The sequence below is a fragment of the Bactrocera neohumeralis genome, chromosome 5, assembly GCF_024586455.1.
Source record: "Bactrocera neohumeralis isolate Rockhampton chromosome 5, APGP_CSIRO_Bneo_wtdbg2-racon-allhic-juicebox.fasta_v2, whole genome shotgun sequence".
Classification (NCBI taxonomy): Eukaryota; Metazoa; Arthropoda; class Insecta; order Diptera; family Tephritidae; genus Bactrocera; species Bactrocera neohumeralis.
Genome location: NC_065922.1, coordinates 55,176,448 through 55,203,308, shown reverse-complemented (window position 1 = coordinate 55,203,308; position 26,861 = coordinate 55,176,448). Strand labels below are relative to the sequence as shown.

The 26,861-nt window shown below is 38.7% G+C and overlaps 1 protein-coding gene across 3 annotated transcripts in view; it reads left to right on the top strand.

Moving 5' to 3' along the window:
• The first annotated feature begins 1,408 nt into the window (after positions 1-1,408).
• LOC126757908 (homeobox protein prospero-like) overlaps positions 1,409-26,861 on the top strand; it is a 272,254-nt gene continuing 246,801 nt past the window's right edge. Inside the window, exons 1-2 of one of the 3 annotated variants that reach the window (XM_050471830.1) lie at positions 1,409-2,105; positions 22,063-22,111. The gene's annotated coding sequence lies outside the window, so the exon portion shown is untranslated. Of the gene's footprint in view, positions 2,106-12,061; positions 12,566-22,062; positions 22,112-26,861 lie in introns of those variants that run through there. The other 2 variants (XM_050471832.1, XM_050471831.1) reach the window with 2 other exon arrangements.

The following is a 26,861-nucleotide window of genomic DNA, read 5'->3' as shown; positions in this document are numbered from 1 at the left end:
GCTGCACAAGCGCCATACTTGCCACAACTCCGACCACTGTGCGGCTGCTTGACATTTTGACCGCCCGCCGGCCCGCCTGCTCGCCTGTGCACTGTCCGTCCACTTGACTATGCTTGTTTATTTGACTCCATTCTACTCCTTTGTTGTTGTTGGCTATTGAAAGTTTTTGTGCTCATGTGTATCGCATGCCACAATTTAAACCAGTTGCTGCATGACGTTTCAAACTTTCCAAAGTCGCACTAACTGCTAATACAATGAGCATCAACCTACTGAAATCAATTCGGCACAACTTGCTGCCAACAAACAAATAAACACCGCGCATACCATTCTAAGTGTGTGTGTGTGTCGTATAAATGTTGGTCTGGTTAGGCAGCGAGACAAACAGACTGCAGTTGGCATCGTTTGGCGTTGGTGCCACAAACGCGCAGCCACGTAATCGCACTCTGTGACCATTGGAGTTGCGTTGCGCTCTCTTTGACTTACTGTTGTTTTTGTTATCCTTATGTAAACACTCGTACAAATGTTCTACAAGCAAGACGAATGCCGTCCAATGTGAATAAGCGTAACCCCGCAGCGACGCAGGAGGCGTTGGCACCGTGGGTTCATTGCAACAAAATATTGAATTAAAATTTTGGTTTGAAAATTTTCGTATTGTCTGTAGAGAGGCTATTTTGCAAAGCAATTTTAGGCTAATAAAAATTTTTAGTCATATTTTGTATATAAAATAAATATCGCTTTAATATTTTTTTTAAGTTAATTATTGTATTTTTGCAGAATACAGGACTGCTACTTCACAAAACGCCAACATTTAAGCTAACTACTGTACAGAGTACCACATTTTGTTGTAGAATAAGAATTATTTGAGTCAGTTTGGTGAAAGAAATAAGGTAAAACAACTTCGGTTGCTCAGCAGCTGAAATATCCTTCACAAATTTGAAATATTGTATGGCAGCTATATGCTATAGTGGTCCGATTTGAACAATTTTAACGCATATTGCGCAGTTGTCGTAGATAATAATTCGCTCCATATTTTGTGTTTATATCTCTCCAAATAAAAAAGTTTTCCATACAAGCACTTGCTTCCGATTGCTCAGTTTATATGACAGCTATATGCTATAGTGGTCCGATTGCAACAATTTCTTTTGAGATTTTACTGGTGGCTTAAGCAATAATTCATACAAAATTTCGTGATTATATCTCTTCAAATAAAAAAGTTTTCCATACAAGAGTTTAATTTTGAGCGTTAAGTTTGTAAGGCGGCTATATGCCATAGTGGTCCGATTACAACAATTTCTGCTGATATTTCACTAATGCCTTAGATAATATTTCATAACAAATTTTGTGTTGATATCTCTCCAAATAAAGAAGTTTTCCATACAAGAGTTTATTTTTGAGCGTTAAGTTAGTAGGGCAGCTATATGCTATAGGGGTCCGATCACAATAATTTCTTCTGAGATTGCACTGGTGCCATAGCAAATAATTCCTACAAAATTTTGTGTTGATATCTCTTCAAATAAAAAAAGTTGTCCAAACAAGCACTTGATTCCGATCGTTCAATTTATATGGCAGCTGTAATCTATAGTTATCCGTCCGGTTCCCACAAATGAGCAGATTCTTGAGGAGAAAAAGAAGAATGCAAAATATCAGATCGATAGCTCTAAAACTGAGCGACTAAATCACGTATATACAGACGGACCAGACAGAAGGACGTACGGACTGACAAATAGATATAGTTAAATCGACTCAACTCGTCGCTCTGATCATTTATATATACATAAATATATTTTATAGTGTCCCCAACATATCCTTCTGGGTGTTACAAACTTTATGGAAAACTGTTCGGGGTATAAAAATTAGTTTTTCAACTGAAAATATGCTTGTACTAAAAATCATGCGCCTGCTTTCTGAGTGGTTACGAAATCACAGCAATGGTTTCAAAAATCTTAGTATGCTTCACGCAAAATTGCATAAATTTTTAAAATATTTCTTGACATGACACGTACTTGAGACTGGAAAAACTCCTACCGAGCTACCGCGCCTGGTTACCAAGCTAATTTCAACGATACTGCAGTACATCGTTAAAGAGGAACGTAGAAATCCAGAAGGTAAGTTATGATCAAAAAACAATAATTTTCCCTCATAGAAACAATATTAAGCTGTTAGATTTATAGGAACATTTCAGGCTCAGAGCTAGAGGGTAATATAAAGGTATTTTCTTAAACCTGTGATTTTCAAGATGAATTAAAAAGCATATAGTATAATTTCATGAAATGCCCAAGAATTTTGCTTTATCATAAAGACAAGGGCTTATCTGCGTAGACTACGGACTGCACATAAGCGGACAAAAAATAGTCTTGTGGTGTTAAATCGCACGAACTTGGAGCCCACGACACCGGCCCACAACGCGAAGTTATGTGCTCACCAAAAATTTGCTTCAATAAATTGATCGTTTCGTTGGCTGTATGGCGTGTAGCGTCGAAACATGGAAGCCAATGACTCTCTTTGGCCTTAGAGCATATCAAAAGTGAAAAAAAACTTAATATTGCGAAACAATATTCATTCCACTGTACAAAATTCTACTGAGTATTCGACCAAACCAATTTTTTTCGAGAGATTAAGTCATAAATAAAAAAAGTAAAATGAAATAAAACAAATTTGGTTAAAATGAGTTCTGTTTTTTGCTATGCAGATAATTTTATGCCATTTATTATTTGAAAAAATGTCCGCCAAACTGCCACCAAGGCTGCCATTGCATATCTCTACCCATTTACGCCAATTTTTGGTAACGCGGTGCAGCATTTCGGCTACACTGCGCTGAATTTTGTTTTCGACTTCTTCGAGCGTTGTTGGTTGACTGGCGCATGGTCTTGGCAGTCATTTGTGTGGGCCATTGCTCCAAAAAAAAAAAAAGTCGAAAAATAAAAAAACCTTGATGAAACTTGGTACACATGTTCCTTGGTAAAAAGGCGGAGTTCGTTGAAGAGCGTAATCGGACCACTGACACGCCCACAAAATGCCATTGACCGAAAACTTATAAAGAACAAAAACTAAGCACCAAAATTAGATATAGAACTCTAATTTGACACAGGGGAATGCAGTGGTTAGGGGCACCTGTGGACTTTAACTTTAACTTTTGGAAAAGTGGGTGTGGCCTATCTATCTGCGAGTCAAAAATGGGTTAGAGCGGGTCTATAATTCCCTAAGCATATGCCTAATATAAAGATTTTCGACCTTTCGGGTGCTTTATGTATATGTTTTTATTTTTAATGAAATTGAAGGTACTTTTTAACTTTAATCCTTGCCGAAGTATGAATTGGTGGCAACTCTCCTGAAATAACTTTAATTTCAATTTTGCCTTTTGGTATATGTATCGAAATGTCTTTTCATTTAATGTAATTTAAACAAATTTATAGACAGTTGGCAACACTTCGCAAAAAATATTTTCAGCCCTGCTCAAAAATATGTATGTATAGTCGCGAAAAAGCTTTTAGTTTATTTTGATAACCACGTAGTAAGCAGTTCTTTTTATTATCAAGATAGCACAATAAGAATAGAGGAAAGATAAACAGGTGGCAACTCTTCTTAAAAATATTTTTAGCTGTTTCTTCCTTTTAAATAAATTCCATATTGCTGTGTTTTTCAGCTGAATAATTTATTGACAAAGAATTTCAAGACAGATGGCAACGTTTTTTTTTGTAAATAATTTTGGTAGATTAATTTATTTACTTTATTATGATAACCACATAGTAATTCTTTATTTATTTAGTACAATTAGAATAGAAGAAAACATAAATGGGTGGCAACTCTTCATAATAATATTTTTAACTGTCTCTTTCTTTTAATTTAATTCCATATTGCTATGTTTCTTATCGAGATAATTTTTTGACGAATAGTTTGATAACAGCTGGCAACGCTTTTTTTAAATAATTTTGGTAGACTATTTATTAGTTTGTTTTGATACATAGTACACATAGTAATTTCTTATTTGCTTTATAAATTTAGTACAAGTAGATGAAAAAAATAGTAAACAGGTGGCAACTCTTTTTAAAAATAGCTTTAACTGCCTCTTCCTTTTAATTTAATTTCATATTGCTGCGTTTTTCAGCTGATTAATTTTTTGACAAAGAATATGAAAACATATGGCAACGCTTTTTTTGGATTTTCGGTAGAGACTAAAATTTTTGCTCTACATTATATGCTTCAAACACACTGTGCGAAAGCAACGGTGATGGTGGTCATTTGATTCTACCGGCACTGCATTACAAATCGATATATGTTTAGGTAGAAATACCTACATACATACATACACAGCTAGGTGTCTGTTTGTATGTATGTATGTTTGTAGCAGTTCAATGTGATTCCCTGGGATGCGTTATGAGGCTTATCGACATTGTCTGCTTGTGCTGTTGATATTGTGCGGGTAAAGTGCACTTAGAAGCACTTTAGACATGAACACAACCGAACAAAACACGCTACAACACAAACAACAACAACACCAACTTACAATAACAATAATTGACATTGGTGTATCGGCCACATTGAACGGCAGACACGTACTCATATTGTCCGTTTGTACGCCAGCGCAGCGACATGCAACTGCATGTATGTATGTATGTGTGTGTCTGTTGTTTGCGCGTTTATTTGTATTTTAGTTCGTTGAGAATTTAGTGGTGCGTGCGATCTACTTTTACTGATTAGAAAATGATTTACACCGTCATGTGTGCAAGAAATTGTAAATGTGTGTAATATTCGACACGGACATGCACGCCATCGCCGCCTAAGCCATGCCCATGGCCATGCGATGCGGTGCGGTGCACCTTCCTGCCAAACCAAACCGTCTTTAGCGCTACACTACTATGGGTCTCTTATATGTATGTATGTGTGTGTATGCGTTGCAGTGACGCTGTTGCAGTGCAGCCTTTTTCGTTTGTTTTTGTTATTGTTGCGCTACAATGACGTTATTGATGTGACCAAATACTGCGAGCGCTCACTAAATACTCATGTATGTATGTACGTACATATTTATGTTTGTCTGTATATTTGGGTAGGTGCAATGATATAATTGCATACACACACACATGCACTTTATTTACCGCAAGCAAATAAATGAACATTCATGCACATCCATTAACACACAAATATTTACCTTCATTTATTCAAACATACATACATACATACACACATACATTCAAAGCCATAGGCAAAGCATTCATTTGGAGCAACCTTACGCCTGCTAACGACACTCACTGCTGTTCGTGTTGCAGGCGGCCGGGTTTGAGTCAACAACGTGCCACGCAGCGGCATAATTGTAAATTCTCAATAATTGATTTATGTAATTATTATTTATTTAATTAATTAACCAATAATTATCGGTTGTAATTGTGTAAAGCGCATTGCGTGTGTTGCGTGTAGCGCTTGTTGTTGTTGTTGCCGCTGTTGCGTACAAATGTGTAAAATGAAATAAAAATAGTGTAACAAATCTGCTTAAATCATTTGTAATGTAAATAAGCGCATTTGTTTTGTTCCCTTCTTTTTTGTTGCACTTTGCGCATGACGTCACAGCCACAAATACCTATACTTGCCACAGTTTTAGTTGCCATTTCGTTTATGTTTACTTTTGGTTTTTTGTTTTGTTATAAATAAAGCACCGTTAGAAAGCAGATACTTCCATAATTATATGCTGGCTAATATCACAGGTCAATAATTTAATTAATTAATAATTTAAGTAAACAAAATATTGCACAATGAAAGTAACAAAAACAAAGCACAAAATCCGTTAATTGTGGCACATTAACCTTTTTTGCTTGAGAGCGCGTAAAAAGCTTAATTTTACGGTATTCTGTTTATATTTAATATATATGTTTTTATTATAAGAAAAAAAAATTAAAAAAACTAAACAAAATAAAAAACAAGTAAGGAAGGGCTAAGTTAGGCCGTAAGTTAGGCCATTTTATACTCTGACAAGGATCAAGGCCAGGAAAGTAACTTCAAGTACATAAGGCTTGTTACTCACAAACATACATATTTGTATGTATGTGATCTAGGGCGATATTATTCCGTCTAAGCACAAATATGCACCGTTATAAGAAAAAAACGCATACTCAATTTTATTAGGATAACTCACATATAGACCTATTTATGGGGTATAAAATCACCCGGAAGCTCGAAAATCTTTATATTAGATATATAGGGACTAAGGGAAGTATTAACATGATTTAACCCATTTTCGACACACAGAAATACCATTGTCAAGTCTTTTCGTATTTTGCCAATAGATGACGTTGCAGTCGTATATCTCCAGTGCTACCGATCACATTGTGTCATACAATATAGTGTTGGAAAGGTTAGATTTTACGCTTCATTTAACCACAAAATTAATTCGAGGAAGTTGAAAAAAAGTTACAGCTGTTCATAAAACAATGAAAAAATTCGCTATATTTAGAAATTTTTGTATAAAAAAGGGAATTTGTGAAGTTTGCGGAGACGATGCAGTATCAGTTCGTGCAGCACAACAATGATTCGCTCGCTTCCGTTCTGGAAATTTCGTTGTGAAATATGCACCTCGCTTTGATCGACATATCGTTGAAAAAGTCGACGAAAGTATGGAAAAGATTGAACAGTACTGTCACATAAGCAGCCATGACATCGCAAAGGAACTTAACATTCATCATCAAACGGGTTTCAAACATTTTAAAAAGGCTGGCTGCAAAAAGAAGCTTCATGTTTAAGTACCACATGAATTGTCGGTGAAAAATTTAGTGGACCGAATTAACATTTGCGATTCTTTGCAGAAACGTAATGAAATCGAACAAAAAGATCATAGTCCCAGCATGGTGAAGCTCGACAAATGACGCCTCGAAAGGTTAGGCTGAGTGTTTGGTGGGATTGGAAAGGAATCATCCACTATGAGCTGTTCTAGCCTGGTCGAAGGATTGATTCTACATTTTACTGTGAACAACTGATTAGACGGAAGCAAGCAATCGAAAAAATGGCCAGAACAGATCAAGAGAAAGGGCTTCGTCTTCCAACAGGACAACGCTAAACCACACACATCTTTGATGTCTCACCTAAAACTGAAAAAGCTTGGCGGGGAAGTTTTGATGCATCCACCATATAGCCCTGACTTTGTGCCATCGGACTACCATTTGTATCGGTCAATGCAGAACTCCCTTAATGGAGGAAGGTTGGTTGGTTCAAGAGAAGCCTGTCAAAATTTCTTGTCGCAGTTTTTCGCCGAGAAATCAGAAAAGTTTTATACTGAAGGAATAACGTCTCTGGTGGGAAAATTGCAAATGGGTCATTAAAGTTCATTATAAATATAAAAAAAAGTTATGTTCACATTTCTTCTTCTTCTCAATTGGCGTAGACACCGCTTACGCGATTATAGCCGAGTTAACAACAGCGCGCCAGTCGTTTCTTCTTTTCGCTACGTGGCGCCAATTGGATATTCCAAGCGAAGCCAGGTCCTTCTCTACTTGGTCCTTCCAACAGAGTGGAGGTCTTCCTCTTCCTCTGCTTCCTCCGGCGGGTACTGCGTCGAATACTTTTAGAGCTGGAGTGCATTCGTCCATCCGGACAACATGACTTAGCCAGCGTAGCCGCTGTCTTTTAATTCGCTGATCTCGTACAGCTCATCGTTCCATCGAATGCGGTATTCGCCGTGGCTAACGCGCAAAGGACCATAAATCTTTCGCAGAACTTTTCTCTCGAAAACTCGCAACGTCGACTCATCCGTTGTTGACATCGTCCAGGAGTCTGCACCAGATAGCAGGACGGGAATTATGAGTGACTTATAGAGTTTGGTTTTTGTTTGTCGAGAGAGGACTTTGCTTCTCAATTGCCTACTCAGTCCGAAGTAGCACCTGTTGGCAAGAGTTATCCTGCGTTGGATTTCTAGGCTGACATTGTTGGTGGTGTTTATGATGGTTTCAAGATAGACGAAATTATCTACAACTTCAAAGTTATGACTGTCAACAGTGACGTGAGTGCCAAGTCGCGAGCGCGACGACTGTTTGTTTGATGACATGAGATATTTCGTCTTGCCCTCGTTCACTGCCAGACCCATTTGTTTTGCTTCCTTGTCCAGTCTGGAGAAAGCAGAACTAACGGCGCGGGTGTTAAGGCCGATGATATCAATATCATCGGCATACGTCAGCAGCTGTACACTCTTATAGAAGATGGTACCTTCTCTATTTAGTTCTGCGGCTCAAACTATTTTCTCCAGAAGCAGGTTGAAAAAGTCGCACGGTATCGAACGGCTCGGAGAGGTCCTTCCCGATTCTGACGGAGCTTTTGGTGTTGCTCAACGTCAGTTTACACAGCCGTATTAGTTTTGCGGGGATACCAAATTCAGACATCGCGGCATAAAGGCAGCTCCTTTTCGTGCTATCGAAAGCAGCTTTGAAATCGACGAAGAGGTAGTGTGTGTCGATTCTCCTTTCACGGGTCTTTTCCAAGGTTTGGCGCATGGTGAATATCTGGTCGGTTGTTGATTTTCCAGGTCTGAAGCCACACTGATAAGGTCCAATCAGATTGTTGACGGTGGGCTTTAATCTTTCACACAATACGCTCGATAGAACCTTATATGCGATGTTGAGGAGGCTGGTCCCACGGTATTTGGCGCAGATTGTGGGGTCTCCTTTTTTATGGATTGGGCAGAGGACACTTAAATTCCAATCGTTGGGCATGCTTTCGCCCGACCATATTTTACAAAGAAGCTGATGCATGCTCCTTATCAGTTCTTCGCCGCCGTGTTTGAATAGCTCGGCCGGCAATCCGTCGGCCCCTGCCGCTTTGTTGTTCTTCAGGCGGGCAATTGCTATTCGAACTTCTTCATGGTCGGGTAATAGAACGTCTGCTCCATCGTCATCGATTGGGGAATCGGGTTCTCCTTCTCCTGGTGTTGTGCGTTCACTGCCATTCAGCAGGTTGGAGAAGTGTTCCCTCCATAATTTAAGTATGCTCTGGGCATCAGTGACTAGATCACCTTTGGGGGTTCTACAAGAGTATGCTCCGGTCTTGAAACCTTCTGTAAGCCGCCGCATTTTTTCGTAGAATTTTCGAGCATTACCCCTGTCGGCCAGCTTCTCAAGCTCTTCGTACTCACGCATTTCGGCCTCTTTCTTCTTCTGTCTACAAATGCGTCCCGCTTCCCTCTTCAACTCTCGGTATCTATCCCATCCCGCACGTGTAGTGGTCGATCGTAACGTTGCGAGGTAGGCAGCCTGTTTTCTCTCCGCTGCGACACGGCACTCCTCGTCGTACCAGCTGTTCTTTTGCACTTTCCGAAAACCAATGGTTTCGGTTGCAGCTGAACGTAAGGAGTTCGAAATGCCGTCCCACAGTTCCCTTATACCGAGTTGTTGACGAGTGCTCTCAGAGAGCAGGAGTGCAAGCCGAGTAGAAAATCGTTCGGCTGTCTGTTGTGATTGCAGCTTCTCGACGTCGAAACTTCCTTTTGTTTGGTGGCGTGCGTTTTTTGTTGCACAGAGGCGGGTGCGAATCTTAGCTGCAACAAGATAGTGGTCCGAGTCGATGTTAGGACCTCGGAGCGCACGCACATCTAAAACACTGAAAACGTGTCTTCCGTCTATCACAACATGATCGATCTGGTTGGCAGTGGTCCGGAGACAGCCAGGTAGCTTGATGAATCTTCTTATGCTGGAATCTAGTACTACAGATAACCATATTTCGGGCCCCGGCGAAGTCGATCAGCCTCAACCCATTTGGGGATGTTTCCTCGTGGAGGCTGAATTTACCGACCGTAGTGCCAAAGATACCTTCTTTGCCCACCCTGGCGTTAAAGTCGCCAAGCACGATTTTGACATCGTGTCGGGGACAGCTCTCATATTCGCGTTCCAAGCGCTCAGAGAAGGCACATCGTCCTTCTCTTCCGTCGGGGCGTGGGCGCAAATCAGCGATATGTTGAAGAACCTCGCTTTGATGAGAATCCAACACCAAACTGAGCGCAAGTATCATATCTTTATATGGCCACTGTAGTAAATGTCACAAGGACCTACTCGTCTCTGTCCTTGTCCCGTCCATCGCATTTCTTGGACGGCGGTGATGTCAGCCTTTATTTTCGCGAAGACATCAACCAGCTGGGCAGCGGCACCTTCCCAATTCAGGGTCCGGACATTTCAGGTGCATGCCCTCAAATCGTAGTCCTTATTTCGTTTGCCATGGTCGTCATCAAAAGGGGGGTCTCTCATCCGAGGCTTGTTGCTTCCTTTCATTGGGGGTGTTTTTTTACGTGGCGGGTCCCAAACCCAGCGCACAAACCTGCGGAGGGGATGTTTCGCCTTCTCACTTTAGCTCGCCTTCAAACGGATGTTCTTAAGTTACCCAGAGGATACTTGGTCAAAGACCGGAAGTAGTGAGCTGCTTGAGTCATATGTAAAAGAATTTAGAAATACTATACTAAAATTTAAAATTTTTTGTACATTTCTTTCCAATTTGTTGCAAGGTAACCAAAGAAAAATATGTTTCGCTATTTTTTTGCGTTCCAAATCTATTATCACGCCTCATACATTTCTAGGTTTCATTAAAGTACCTTACAAACAATCACCAATCATATGGAGCAAAGTCAGCCGAATGTCGGCGATTGGTCAAGATTTCGTCCACTTTTAACTATTTTAATATATTTACGAAGCTCGTGTCACCAACTTTGAAAAAACCATTTTGAGAACAACGCGTTTAAAGTTTGGCCTTGCACTTCCAATCACTCTAAAACGCCTTTTCAAATTTGGGTGTAACTTCGAAAATATTCACCGGAACAGTATGCAATTTTCGTCGTATTTTCGTGAATTAGGCTGAATAACAACTTGAAAATGTTGCAGCAATGGGTCGGAAAATGATCTTCAGCGATGAGTCATCCCGTAAAAGTTAGGGGTTTGTGCGGTTTTGGGCCGGCGGCGTCAATGGGCCGTACTTCTTCGGTGATGATTTTGACTCGAATAGGATGATATGGACTTGGACCAAACGTGGTTCCAACAAGACCAAAATTTTTGTTATTTCGTGTTATCTCACGAAATGGCACAGTCAATTGGCCGCCTCGGTCATGCGTTTTGACGCCGTTAGACTATTTTCTGTGGTGCTACGTCCAGTCTATGGTCTATGCCAACAAGCCAGCGACAATTGATGAACTTCGTACGAATATCGAACGTAAAATTGCTGCAGTATCGGCCGACTTATTCTTGAAAACCGTCGAAAATTGGGTTCAGTGTTTGATGTAGTTTTTTTTTGATTTTCAAAAATGATCTTTTTGGTCTACTAGTAATTTATGATTTCTGCGATTTTTGTGCCATATGGCTGAGTCCCCAACAAACACTTCTTCCTATAGTCGTTGTTGTTATTTTTTTTATAAAATACAATTTTTTTATTATCTTTTAAGTTATACAAAAGAAGTAAGAAATATGTAAGTTAAGGATAAAATACTGAGAAATGTAGAAAGTGAAAATTAAAGGTCAACATAAAGATTTTCTTATTTTCTTACCTTGTAAAAGTACTTTTAAAACCAAATGTTCATTTAATCTTTATTGTTTAAAATAGTCCTTTTTCAAATCACCTTATTATATTTTATTATATTTAATAAGCATTTAAAATATTTTCGGATTCTTGAATATACATAAATCGCACGCGAGTTCTTTCATAGTCCTTTTCCAATTATTATATTATGACATTTTATATTCAATAAGCATTTTAAAATATTTTCAGATTATATACAAAAATCGCATGCGAGTTCTTTCATTTAACACCTCTATTGATAAATTGCTGCTAATTCATAAACAACAAACATTTCAAGGAGAAGCAACAACAGCTACTGTAATGTAGTAGGCATGTAACGAGTGCATTACATCTTCGCTATGCTGTGATGAGCAAACGCAAACGAAGGTGGACAAAAACAACGGACACCTTCACCAAATGCAAACTCCACTTTATACAACAAACACAACAGCATCACCGCTGTGATGGGGAACTCTACACATTCACACTCACACTCACTACACTTGTGCTCACAGTCACTCAAATGGAATTTTTCAATCGCGATCGGTCAGCGGTCAAATTGTGCGTGAGTTCGTGTTGCGGGAAAAATACATAGTAATAAACGCGTTATAAATTAAGAGTGCAATTGCTTATTAAATAATTTTGTTTAATATAAAATCTTGAGTCAGAGTTGTGCAAATTTTGTGAAAACTAAAATCAAGTGAAAAGTTAAAATAAGAGAAAAGTTGTAAGTGTTCTAGTAAAAGCAAAAAATGTGCTTAAAGTGAAATAAAATAGTGTGCACCGGTAATTTTGTTTTCTATATAAGTACGTTTGTGTTTATATGTGTTAATGGTGCTAATAGCGGAGCATATTGCATATCATTCATAAATAGTGCTTTAGTGAATTAGTGAAATAGTTTCTATTTAAATATATTTCGTAAAATGTGAAGTCAAGCGTTCGTTATTTCAATGTCGCCAAACGGCATTTTCTAATTTACCAACAACGTCGTTCTCATAAACAAACAAACAAATAATAACAGTCCAGGAGAATAATACATTTGTTGCTTTAAAATTTAAAGGTAAGAACAGCGTGTTTGTGAACAAATTACTTTGCATATTTTAAGGAAATTAAATTTAATTTAAGAATTCATAAATAAATGATGAAATAATCTCTTAAAATGCAAAACAATTTACCATAAAAAAAAAGATATTGAGTTTTTATTGCTTACGACGCACTACAATATATTACATATATATAAGTAGCATTAAATTTTCAGTTTCCGTTGGCAGATATAACCAATATATAACCACTTTATAACCAATATATAACCACTTTATAACCAATATATAACCATTTTATAACCAAAACTCATATTATGTTTCAATATTAGTGGTTTCTATTAACTCGTTTTTTCTTCGCCTGTAAACTTAAAAAATGTATGTTACGTTATTTTGCATTTTAGGTGACCATTTGCAAATTTGCAAATAGTTTCATTTTTAATTTCAAAACTGCTGAAAAAGTTGGAATAAAATTTAAAAGGTTACTTAAAATTTATTTATATTTATTTGAAGTGAGAATTTAAATTTTTCTTAAGATAAATTATTTGGAAAGTGCCATAAAATAAATTGTTCACTGACTCGAAAAATTTGGGAAAAGTGGTATCTATTTATGCTTTAAGGGGTTATATTCCTTTAAAGTAAAATAAGTAAACATAGTTTAATTAAATTAAAAACACATTTTTAATGCTTTTTAAGCTTAAAAGTTAAAAATAAATTTATATACTATAAGTACGGAAGAGTTAAGTTCAGGGCACAACCGAACATTTTATACACTTGCAACTTGCACGAATCAATGCCAGGAAATACTTTAAGGTCTAAAAGGTCAACCAGAGGATCGAAATCCAAGCAGTTATATATATATTGGGCAGTCGGAAAAGTCTTTTCGTAATATAATGAACCAAATATGTACCATTTTAGGCGACCACTTTTTGCCATTTTTCCGCTACAGACATTGTTCCATCATTTGTTGAGCTTCACCACGCTTGGATCATAAGCTTTTTCGCACATTATTGGCGCATTTGTTCCACCTTTCCTCTCCTGTTACCATTTGCTTCAGAAATGGTTCGATTTCATTTCGTTTCAGCAAAGAATCGCAGATGTTAATTCGGTCCATTAAATTTTTCACAAACAATTCATATGGTACCCAAACATCGAGCTTCTTTTTGTAGCCAGCCTTTCTTAAATAGTTCAAAACCATTTGATGTTGAATGTTAAGTTCTTTAGCGATGTCATGACAGCTTATGTGACGGTCCTGGTCAATCCTTTATATAATTTCATCGACTTCTTCAGCGATAGGTCGACCAGAGCGAGGTGCATCTTTCACATCAAAATTTCTGATCGGAAGCGAGCGAACCATTGTTGTGATACGCTAACTGATACTGCATCGTTTCCGTAAACTTCAAAAATTTTACTGGGGGCTTGCCTGGCATTCTTCCCTTTTTTATAAAAAAAATTTCAAAATATTTGGTTTGGTTAAAAGAAGCTTGAAATCTCACCTTTCCAACACTATATGGTATGACAAAATGTGATTGGTAGCACTGAAGATATACGACTGCAACATCTTTTGACAAAATACGAAAATACTTTTTCGACTACCCAAGAGTTTGACTAAACAGCTAACCGCATTTATTGCTTTGAGTTTTCGCTTTTGTCAAGATTTCTAAGGAAATGTTGATTTTAAAGACACCACCATCAGCAGCTTTCGTGCAACAGTGCCAATCTCATTACATTGTGTTGGAAATAGTTACGACTTTACACCATGGCAACGCTTACTTGCACCGTTATGCGCGGCAAGCGATATCCCCTAAAAAGTGAGCGTCTTACATTGCTACGAATTTCAATTGAATCGAATGAAGCAACTACCAACTGTGGATGATATGGTTACATCCGGTGGTAATTCGAAGAGCAGTAAAAATTGCCGTTAGAAAACTTGGAGCAAATAAATAAAAAACAGAAGGAGTTGAAAAGAAAGACACTTTTATGTTTACTATCTGCAATTTTACAAACCGAAAACGCAAACGAGCTAAGAACAACATATGTGTGTATGTGTTTTTATATACCTATGTATATGTGTATGTGTGTGTTGCCTGAGCTGGCATGTTTCCACAAGCAGCAAATATTTGCAGGAACAACAATGGTCGCTGGAACGGATGACACAGCACAGCGACATCGGCATCAACATTTTTATGATGCCACCAAGCATTGTTGAGTGCAACACTTTCATTCCGTTACATTCGTTGCAAATGCAACAGAAACCATTTCACTTTTTAAACTTTTCTCATTCTATTGCCAAGCAAGAAATACTAAAGTTTCACGTAAAAAAGTAAAAGCACCAAACAATAACAAAAACAAAGAAGAGCAAAAACAACAAAAAAACTAACAAAAAATAAAAAAATGAATGAGCGTTGAAAAAACTCTCCGCTGATAACTTGAAGAGCGTTGAGCTGGCCAAGCGGCGGCAAAGCCACGAAGAGCGAGCGACCGACCGACCACCTCATTACCATCCTTGCGGCTGCGAGCTGCGGCATTGACGACACTGACGGCACTGAATGTCATTGTCATTGCACGAGCACGACTGCGAGACCGACTGACGGCTCGGAGTAGTACGAGTACGTGTGGGCATAGCGGCAGGATAAAGTGCATTGCCGGGCCGCGACGCCAACTAAAGCAGCGCCAATGCAATACCGTGTAGTTAGGAAGCGGCACCATTGTGGTAGGACAGTGCCAGAGGGAGCACGAAGCTTAGGGGAGGTGGGTGTCAGCGCTACCAGTAGCAGTGCCAGCTGGGATGGGGCATGAATGACGATGTAAAAACAAGAAAATGTGGCGCGTCATCAGCACTTAGCGCTGGCGTAATATAGACACGCACACATAGCCGAAAACTCACACACATAAATATATATACATATGTACATATGTATATAGAGCCTCGCTGTGTAGGAAATGCGGGTTGCTGCAACCTTGCCGCTGCCGCTTGTTGTCGGCTGCATGTTGCATTTTGACATTTTGCGGCTGTAAAACAAAGACCGGAAGAAGCAGCGTAGCAGAGTAGACGAAAGAAGTTTGTGTAAAAATTACTTGCACTCGGGAGCGGTGATAAAAATCGCACTAGCGTGAATATAAAAATGCAAAGATTTTCGTTTTCGTGTTGCTGTTGTTGTCACTTTAGTTGCTGGCCAAAGTACTCTACTCCACTCGACTTGGTAAGAAAGCGGCGTAGTAGCAAATCTAAAAAAAAGTGGCAAAGTGTGGCAGTGGCAAGTGTGAAAGAGAAAAATTATACATAAAGCGCTCGTAAATTCGGAGAAAAGTTGTGAAAATGCGCTTGTGCTTTTTCTTGCATTTATATTCATGCGAATGAATGCAGTTGCCGCGCTGCAAAGAAGTTTCGCAAGTTCGTAGGCGGTGAAGGAGGTTGGTGGCGGCAGAAAATACTATGCAACTTATGAAGTGCGCGAATGTAAACGATAAGGATTATGAATTGCGTAGAATTAGTAAAGCAGAATTAGGAAAATCGAAAAATTCTCAACATGAAAATAACAAAACTGATATGATAAAACTCTTAGCAATGGCCTGAAAGGAAAAACAATTGGTCGACCAAAATAAAAAAACTTAAAAATTGTTAGAATGGCTTGACAAACTATAGGTACTTGTCAGAGATTAGCGAAACATAAAATTTACTCAGAACTTAAACAGCGAAAAAACAAATAAAACGCCTGGGCGCGTGTTCTAAACACGAGATTTGATTATAGGTTAGGTTCTTTTCTGACTTCACAAAAGATATAAAGCGTGATCCATTTCGAGGTCCTTAAAAAAAACATAAAATTCAATTCATTCGGGATTGTCCACAGAGATTTTAGCCTTTACATATACCTACAGGAAAACGTTAAACGCTGTGATATCACACGATCTTGGTGGCCAATCGGCCGGCCCAAGACGTGAAATTATCTGCTCGCTCTAGTGTCCTTTAAATAAATCCACTGATTGATGCGATGTGTGAGATTTGACGTCATCTTGTTGAAACCAAATGTCGTCGAGATCACCAGCTTCAATTTCAGGCATCAAATAGGCGGTTCTCATGGCGCAATAATGGTTACGGTTACGTTCTCAACGGCATCATTTTGGAAGAAATTTGAACCGATGATTCCAACGGACCACAAACGTGTTGTTTTATTGAAATGGCAGCTGTTGAATCTCTTCAGGTTGGTCTTCATCTCAAATGCGGCAATTTCGCTTACTTACATACCCATTGAGCCTAAAATGAGCTTCATCGCTAGACAATATTTGGCTCGAAAACGTCGGATCATCACAATTTTTGCACTAGCTTTATTTTGTGTGCTTTCAATTTAAGATCTCGAAGTAAAATGCGGCAAGTCGACCCATACGTGAGTCCGAGTTGTTGCGAACGGCACCGAATCGACTTTCCACGGTCTTCCTGCCCACTCTCAGCTACGGCTACTAAATTTTCTTCACTGCGTGCTGGTCGCGGTCTATTCGGTCGAATATTATCCAATAATGAATGCTGGTTCTCAAGATGGGTGATGATGTACGCTCAGTAGGCCGATTATGTTGACCATAAATTTAGCGAAGAGCGTGAAAAACATTCATTACAGAACGTGAATTTTCGTAGTGAAGTTGAAAAATTGGTAAACAACAGCGGTGTGACAGCTGTCACACAAAAAAGGCTAATTTATGGCTCAATGAGCATGTAAATAAGCCCGTTTGTGGGACGAAGATCTACCGGAAGAGATTCAAGTGCTGCCATTTCATCCAGAAAAAACAGGGTTTGGTGTGGTTTGTAGGCCGGTGGAATCATGGGATGATGATCATATGTTAAAAGTCGTTCCTAACTTTTACAATTTTCGCTTTGGTATGGTTCTTATTTGACTAGATCGGGCCATACTGCTGTAGAACCCATGTATAACCTAATACTCGCGTTTATTACATACAGTTATGAAATATTGGTCAATCCTCTAAAATTAGAGGAACAATTATCTTAAGACACACACAACTAAAGTTTCTGCAATGTTATATTTGACTCAAGGCTCTAATTTCAGTAGCACCTAGAATACACTAAAGGTAAAACGAATTAAACCTAAATGCCTTGTCAAGAATAATGACAAATAAAAGCTGCATACGTTTCAGCCGGCTATTGTTTACTCGAAAAGGTAATGAGATCGGTTGTATTATATGCGGCTCTAATATGAAAACAGGCACTATATATTAAAGCATATGCCAGACAAATAAGCACAGTGCAAGGCTGTCGGCAATAAAAGTAACCTGTGGTATCCGGGCGAGACTGCTGAAGTCATACTGGCTATCTTTGACATCTAGGATGATTAATTCGCGCGAGTATACAAGTTGTCAGAGCCGTCTTTAGAAGCCAAAAGAGCAGAGTTCATAGAGTACTCTGAATACGAATTCTTTTATTACTCATGTTTTGGAATTACAAGGGAGAAACTTAAAACTACACTGTACTGAGAGTTGTCAGCAAAGCGACAGCCTGAATTATGATAAAATCGAGACGTATAGAGTAGATTAGGCGTACATCAGTTCGTATCATAGAGGAGACTTTTATAAGACGTTTATCACTCCCATGAAGTAGTACTTAATCAGGTGGTTCCGTTGGATAGTTTTGAGTTGGTAGTATGTTAAGTTTAGCGGTTTAAAGTTACACACTTTGGCCTTTGATGTTTTCCCTACTTAAATAAAAAGTTGCCCACAATTGAGTATTTTATACAGCTATAATATATAGTATAGTATAGGTTAGGTTAGTTTAATCTGGTACGCCAATAAGCCACGCATAGACCACTTTTGGTTCTTTGTGGTACTACTAGACTAGCGTGTCTTGCCAATGCGGAGCACAAGGTATGCTTAAAGTTTCTCTCCGGGCGTGTGTCGCTACCAGACAATGACTAACTAGTATTTCGATTACACAGGTAGTTCGTTTCATCGGGTTTTGATTTTCTTTACCATGCTTCTGTTCAGACCATCGTATAGACAATGCGTGGGTTTCCCAATTATGATCTCGTTTTCGGGGATTAGCCGTACACCATTATTGGTGTATTTCTTTCGTCCACTATTTCATTGCCCTCAATTCTCTTGTAACCTAGTAGAAGCAAAGTTGCTTGCTTCTCACAACACTTTCCACTGCTGTCCTGCTTCCCAGAACACATCTGGCCCATATGTGATGCAAGGTTACAGCCTTGATTGCTGCTTGGCTGTCTATGTAGGTGTTGAATCTGGAATTGCCTGTAGGTGCATATGAGGCCAGCTCTGAGTCTTTCGCAATAGCAAAGACCTCAGCTTAAAATATACTGTAGTGGTCCGGCACACAGTGTTGCGAAACCGGAATTTTTTGGAAATCATATTGCCTGTTTTAATTGTATCGATGAGACCTCAGATTGGTCAGAATGAAATCCCAAAATATGAAAAAAAAAAAATTTACTGAAAAAAATTTTGGTCAAATTTTCACAAAATTAAAAAAAAAAAGTGTTCGAAAAATTTACAAAAAAAATGTATTTTAATTCTTCCTTTATTTCTGCCCTATGATTAGTTTTTAAATAAAGGAACAAGAATTATAAACGTCAAATTTTCATGATTTTTCGATATTTGTTGAAAAACTCCCCAAAATCTATTTCAACTCTATCCTCCATTTTCAGAGCTATCTGTTTAAATGTTTAAATTCCGATTTCCGTTCTATTTCTATGGAATAAATACTGAGAGTGATATACTAAAATCGCTTTACGCTGATTTTTTCACAGTTCGTTGAAAACAAATTATGTAACATTTCTGTAGTGGTTTGGAACTGGGACTCTTTCGGACTTCTTAGATATTGCTTACCAAACCCAAATTTAAAGGAAAATGGACCTTTAATCGGGTTTTCGCTCTAAAAAAGGTGCATATGAAAATGTCTCAAACAACATTCCTTTGTTTTACAGAAGATACTTGTCCGAAGGCAGATTTTTTTTCCGAATCAAAATATCTGCCACCAAAATCAAATGCGATCATTTTGAATACAGCCCTGAAATCCCCTCTTTTCGTGAAAATTTTGTATATTTGACTTCTAAAATCAATTAAAAATCAACGGGCCAACATAAAAATAAGCTTTATGTGTTTTTTGTTTACTTGGAATGTCTGTGACAAAATTGTATAATTAAAAACACTGAAAAAAATAATCGGAGAAAAGTTACTTTTCCACTAGCCGCAACACAGTGCGGCACTGAAAATGCTGACTTATGCCTTACTTTGGACAGTATACTCCCCGCAGCAACTCTATCCTCCATTTCAAGCCATCCGTTTAAATGTTTTAGAATATTGCGAGCAGCTAAAATACCTTTACGCTAACCATCTTGAAAAGTGGGATCATGTGTGCTTGCAAAACCGCCATTACCCCCCGAGCTATACCCGAAGGTTCTATAGCACCAGTGTATGAGAGAGAGCGAGAGCCCCAAGGTTGTTCCGTGCATATGCATACACGCTTATAAAAAGCATTGATAGCCTTTCTCACTCTTTCTTCCACATTGTGCTTCTACAGCAGTTTTTTGTCCAAGACAATCCCAAGGTAATTAGTGCGGTCCTTGAGAGAGAGTTTAGTTTACTATCAAACACAGAAGCCTGAACAAAGATCCTCAGAGTTATTACAAAATATTTTGTTAGTATTATCAATTATTTTCAGTAGAATATAAGTGATTTTACAGTTAATGGAATAAAGTATATTTCTTCTAAAGCTGTTCAAATTTACTCTACAACCAGCGAAACCGAATAAAACTTTAAGCCATAAATATAAAGGCGAATTAACTAATGATTTCTAATAAGTAAATTATATTTATTCGTCAATGAACAAGTATTTTATAAAACAACTTCTTATTTTTCTACAGGTAGAAATATGCACAGCATAGAAAATCTAGAATAGGTTCGGCCTTAAGCTGCCTTTAACAATACTTATGTATTACGCTACTGCCAATTTGTATATTCTAGCGTTGTTATGTTGGTGAAATATTCATCAGTTTCAGATTTACTCTTTTAACATTCACTATGACCTTCACCTTCGCCCGCATACATTTTCGGCTATTCAAATTTATTTGCTGTTTATTGGTCTCTGGTGTGTTGTAATAAACCCACAATGCTAATAACAGAGTTTCAATTTAACAGTGTACGTGTATACAGAAAGGTGTTAACAGTAGTAGACATGTAATGTTATGGCACATGGAATATTGAAAAAGTTAATGACCTTTAAAACAGACCTCGTAAGGTGCACAATGAATTATGTATGTACATACATATGTGCTCATATGAAACAAAAGACTTCAGCAGCAAACTGGAAATTTCCAATACGACCAGATATTCTAGGTTAAAAAGAAACAGTATTCAATTTGATGGCAGTCATATTAGTCAATCAAGGCATTCCCTGTACTGCAGAAGCATAAAATTACAGGCACTTTTGACTTGCTACATTCATTAAAACCGACTGGCAGCATTGACGAACTCCCTGAACAACCCGCAAACAAAACAGTAAACGGAATTTTCCACAGCCACCACCACCCACTCATATCGCTTACACCCCATAAAAACATGCTTACATATGTACATACATATTTACACAAAACGCCGAATCACATTAGCAAAGCATACAACCAAAAACAAACTAAACACGAACTACCACTCCAAAAGGAAGCCGGCAAAATGTGGAAAACGCTATGCTCAAAAGAAAATGCAAAACAGCTGCTAAACGCAAACGCTCCCCACCGCACCAAACGCAGCACGAAGCAGCAAACAAACTGTTCGCTCTTTACACGAAGCAATCTTACATTAGCGAAGTTGTGGTCGAAGGTATGAAAAAGAACAATTAAGAATCAATGCTCTTAAAGAGAACTCTAATTTTATGTTACACTCCCTTAATGTTAAGTGCAAGAAACAAATTTACATCGCCAGAGCGTGAGAGCGCGCAGAAAACGAGTTGTGCTGATGAAGAATGCGATTTGGGAACTTAACCAAAAACCAGTAACAAAGGCAAAGGCAACGAACGGAGGCGGGAAAAAAGGCAGAGCAAAGGAAGCCAAACACGTTTTTCTGGCCCTAACGAACACACGCGAGTATGCACGCCCCTACAAACATATAGTATAGTACATATGTACGTACACAGACGCATGTGCCTACAGTTGTCGATGAGTATCGGGTTTTTTGAAGCGTCATTGTAACGCAAATGATATGCAGGCATATCAAAATATTTATATTTGTGGTATGTTTTTTATGGAAATGCAGAGTAAAGACAAAGCGACCAATTTTTGAAGAGCGCTGCACAGTGGTGTGGTTTTGAGGAAATTGCAATTATTTTTTTTTTACAAATTAGTATCCGCTGTTGGAGTATATAATATTTGGAATAGTAGGCTTAGGTCATACTACTTAGTGCGGTCAGAAAAAGTTTAGAAAATAGTTAATTTTAGAGTTAAAAATTATTATCGTTTATATTTACCAAAACAAATAGTTAACATTACTCTCTTATTTTTCGTTTTAGAAAACACTTGTCGATCATTATTCTTGGCGCATAACCAGAGCGGTTCAAGGTATTTAAGTTAAGAATCGGTTTGTGTAATGCCAAATTTAAAAAATTGTTACACACCTGATAATATATATGTATTTCTGAAAATAAAATTCAATGAATGAAACAATTTATTTTACATATGAGTTTATCACTATGTTTTCAAATGAGTCCGCACACAAGAATTCAAATCAAATGAAAGAATTCTTACCAAGAGATTGACGCATATTTTCAACAGAATTCAGAGGTTGACCCGGTTTGTTTCTATTATCTAACCGGAACTTAACTAAATGTAAAAATGACGTATACTCCCTTCTAAAGTATGTGTAAATTTTTCACTGTTGCTAAAAGCGGTGTGCTGTATATAGTCTGCCTATTTATGGTTTCAGGTTCAATAATATGAAAAAAAATATAATAACTAAATCACACACCTAAAATTCACTCAGTCGTTTCGAATGAAACCATACTATCTATTACAGTGAAATTATAGGTAAGGTTTGGTTAAGTAATCTGGTAGGCCAATAACCCACGCATAGGCCAGTTTTGGTGCTTTGCGATACCAAATTGAGTTCTGTTGCTAGGTTCATGAGAAGTAATCTTCCTTTAGTATGCCAGCGCTTGTCGCGAATTTTTACAAACTCTGCAACCTCACTATCGATCCACTATCCTCCACTGTATCATAGTCTTGCCAATGCGGGAGAAGTGCACAAGAGATGCTCCATTATTTCCCTGGTGTCCTGCTCAAGACATTTCCTGCAGTCTTCTCGATCTGTCAGCCCCATCCTGCCGGAGTGAGTCTCCACCAGACAGCGGCCAGTTGGTATTCCCATCATGTTCCTACAGTTTCTTATATTTAGTGCCAATAGGAATTTTAGGAATCCCGATCTACCGTCTTTTGCAGTTTTGCACTCAGGTAGCTCGTTCCAACGTGTTTTTGATTTTCTTAACCATGCTTCTGTCGAGATCGTCGTATATACAATGCTTGGGTTTCCCAATGTTGATCACATATTCGAATGTTGGCCCTGCAACATTCTTAGCAATCTTGTCCACTATTTCATTGCATTCGATGCCTTTCTGGCCTGGCGCTCAGTAGAAGTGAAGCGCTTGTTTCTGGCCTATATGCGATACGAGGTTACTGCCTTCATTGCTGCTTGGCACTCTACCTAGATGTTGACTCTGGAATTGCATGCAGGTGCATTAGAGGCCAGCTGTGCGGCTTTCGCAAAGACCTCAGCATGAAAAATACTGCAGTGGTTCGGCAACTTAAAAGGTTGCCTTATGCCTAACTCTGGACAGTATATTTCAGTACCAACTCCTTCGTCCAATTTCGAATAATCCGTATAAATGTTTAGAGTGTTGCGCATAGCTAACATACCTTTACGCCAGCCTTCTTTTTCTATATATACTTTGAACCTTCTTTCCCAGTTCAAAAGTGAGTTCATGTAGTTGTCCAACCACCATTACTCACCGAGCTTTGACCAAAAGCTTTTTATGTAATTTTTCCTGCAGTCAATATTTGTTCTTAAAGCCTGTTATGCACAGCGCAACGAGCCTCTGAGCCCTTTCCATTGGCTTTCAGTACGTGGATTTCCGTACGTAGAATAGATTTGGTCTTAAAATAGCTGTGAAGCATCTCTCATGCACTCTGAGAGAGGAAGAGAACCCCCAGGTTGTGCTGAGCATATAAAGCATTGCTAGCCTTTCTCACTCTTTATTCCACATTGTGCTTCCACAGCAGTTTGCTGTCCAAGACTACCTCAAAGTACTTGGTGCGGTCCTTGAGAGTGAGTTGTGTCCCATTTATCAAATGGAACCTCCATAGAAGAATTTAGTGCTTTGTTGTGAACACAAGCAGATCCGTTTTCTCCAGGTTCAACCCCAGACCCGTTTGTGATGCTCAATTCTGGACTGTAGTGGTGGTCATAAAACTGCTAATGATCTCTACATAACTACCCGTTATTAAGATGACAATGTCGTCCGCATGTGCCGCTACCTTTGGGGTTTTCCTTCCTGATGAACATTTTTAAAAAATCGATGGTGATTACTTAATTTTTTCCTCTTTATGACTCTACCAAGTCGAAAATCGTGGTTTTAAAAAAAACTCGTTTACGCCAGCCGCGTCCTACCAGCGCGCTTGTTGGTCGATACCTTTCGTAATTTAATAGCTGTTGACTCTGAAATTTTAAAGCGTATTCTTGTATCTATCTGAATTCGGTTGGTTCGTCACGCTCCGAGCCAACTCAGTTATTATTGGACTGTTATTTGGAAGACTGATAGTTAGTTCATCTTAAAGACAAATTTTAACCGCTTAAAAAGATTTAAATCAGATCCGATATTTTTGATATGAAGAAGTATTTAGCATTAATTCAATTTAGATATATGTAAAAAAAATGAAATTTACGCGCATCAAAACTTAATGATTCGGAATAACCTGGATGTTGGAGGAATATAGGAAATATTATAAATTCTGCGCAAAATATTCATCAATATTTATTTTATGGCCTTCAGAGTAATCCCCACCAGATGTAATACGCTTACCAACGATTTTTTCAGTCCTCGAAGCACTTTTTATGATGACCTTCAGTTCCTTCTGCGAATTTTGTTTTATCTTTTCGATCGACTGCAAACGGGTTCACTCCGATGATTGTTGACTTGTTTGCATGTCAAACTCATAAACACATGTCTCATCGGCAGTTATAATCCTCTCCATGAATGTGGGAATTCGGACCAAGCATGTCCAAAGGGACCTGTTTACGATACTCTTTTAAAAAAAATCAGCTTTATCGGGACGAGTTGAGTCCTTAATTATCCTCCAAAATCAATCGAACAGACTCCCAAGAGATGTCGACCTCTATTGCCATCTCTCTAATGTGACAATTTTCTGGCACCATATCCTTCACTTTTTCATATTTTCATCAGCTGAAGTGGTTGAAGATCGTCCAGAACGAAGCATGTTTTCAACGATCTCTCGACCGTTTTTGAAGGCTTTGTACCATTCGTAAGCTTGTGCTTTTCGTAAAACTGAATCATCGTTAGCTTTTTCCAACACTCGCAATGATTCCGCATAATAAATTTAGTCTTAAATACGAAATTTGAGTCTTTGTCTCAAATTATGTAGTTTTTATCATATTCCATCGTAATATCGTCCCACAGTAACAGCATAGTAAGTAGGAAATTAATGCCTGGGCGCTTCTCTTTCACTGTTATTTCCGCTCTTAAAACGCGCCCGCAGCTAGCGCACACATATACACGCATATATGTGTGTGAGAGTATGTGCCGCGGTTATATTACATGTTCAAATTCTGTGTGTTTTAAAGAGTCTGCGTAGAGCAGCACGTTTATGAGTTTGACTAGAAGCCAGCGAAGCCTTTGACTAAATGGGGGAGCTAAAGTCGAAGTCGACGACGATGACTCAGTAGTGGAGTGAGTTGAGGGTGTACCATGTTGTTTTTGCCAGCGCTGCTACTGGTAATAAAGTGTTGACGGTGGCGGCGTACGTGCTGTGGACGAACGAAACAATGATGCCGACGTTGCTATAATTTCGTTTTAAAAACTAACAAAACAACAACACCACAACTAACTAACAACATTTTTTCCACCTTCGCGCAGCACCACACACATACATACACCACAACCCAACCTTAACGTCACGCTGTTGACATTACTGTTGTTACTCTCTGTTATTGGTGTTGCGCATGTTTGTGCTCCTTTATGCTCCGAAACTCTTCCTGCATTTCAACGCCAATGTACGTGTGCGCCCGAGTGTGTGTGTGCTCGCGTGTTGGTTTGTCAGTGCAAATATGTTTGCAGCAGTGGGGTTGTTTGGTTAATTCGCAAAACTTGCATTTCGTACGCCAACAGCGCCAGGCGACAGCCGACAATCGACGCAGCAGCAGCAAGTCAGCGAGTCAGCGGCGCGCTGGAGTCTTCTTGTGCACAGCACAGGCAGTTCAGTTAGTGCAGTCAGTTCAGGCACAGACAAGTTTGCTCAGTCTCTGTCTCAATTGTCTGGCCAGTGTCAGTTTGGCAACGCTCGTAATAGGACGTGTGTTTTTGTGTGCGGCGGCATGGTCGGGCAATATCGTGCTCAAGCATAGCGTTGACTTTTTGATTTCGGTAAACAGAGATTTTTAGTTGATAAATTACAAGTTTTCGTTGTCGTGAGTGGACTTGAGTTGAGTTATTCGTGGTTGGTGGAAATAAAGCGTGTGTAGAAACTAAAATATAAACTTAATGCTACGTTTGAATTGGTAGCAAGCAAACGCCATTTGCCATTGAATTTAATTTACGCTGTGCCGACAATAACGACGGTGACGACGACGACAGCACCGGAGACGCAAGCGGCAAAAGTGTTGCACGGCAGCAGTGGCGAGCGTGTTGTAAAGTGAGTGCGCTTGCTAGTTGGCCAGCAGCGAGTAACAACATTTGAAAATACATTGAAACCGGTTTGTTTGCCTTTTGGTATTTTGTTGTGTGTGTGAGCGCGTTTTTTGTTTTTTTTTGCGGCTCAAAGCAGCCAGCAGCAGCACGGTGAGCTGTTTGAACGGTTTTGTGGAAATTTCGATGACTACGCGCATATGTGTGTGTGTGTGTCACATAACGAAAGAATGCAGTCATGAAAAAGCAAGCAGCATAACAATGCGAGTACCAGAAACAATTGCTGAAAAATTCCAATGTACAAAAACATGCCACAAAGGCTGCTTATATCAAATTTCATGGTGAAAAAATTTTGTGGCGCTATAAAAATCGCATATAAAAATTAAACGGTGAATAAA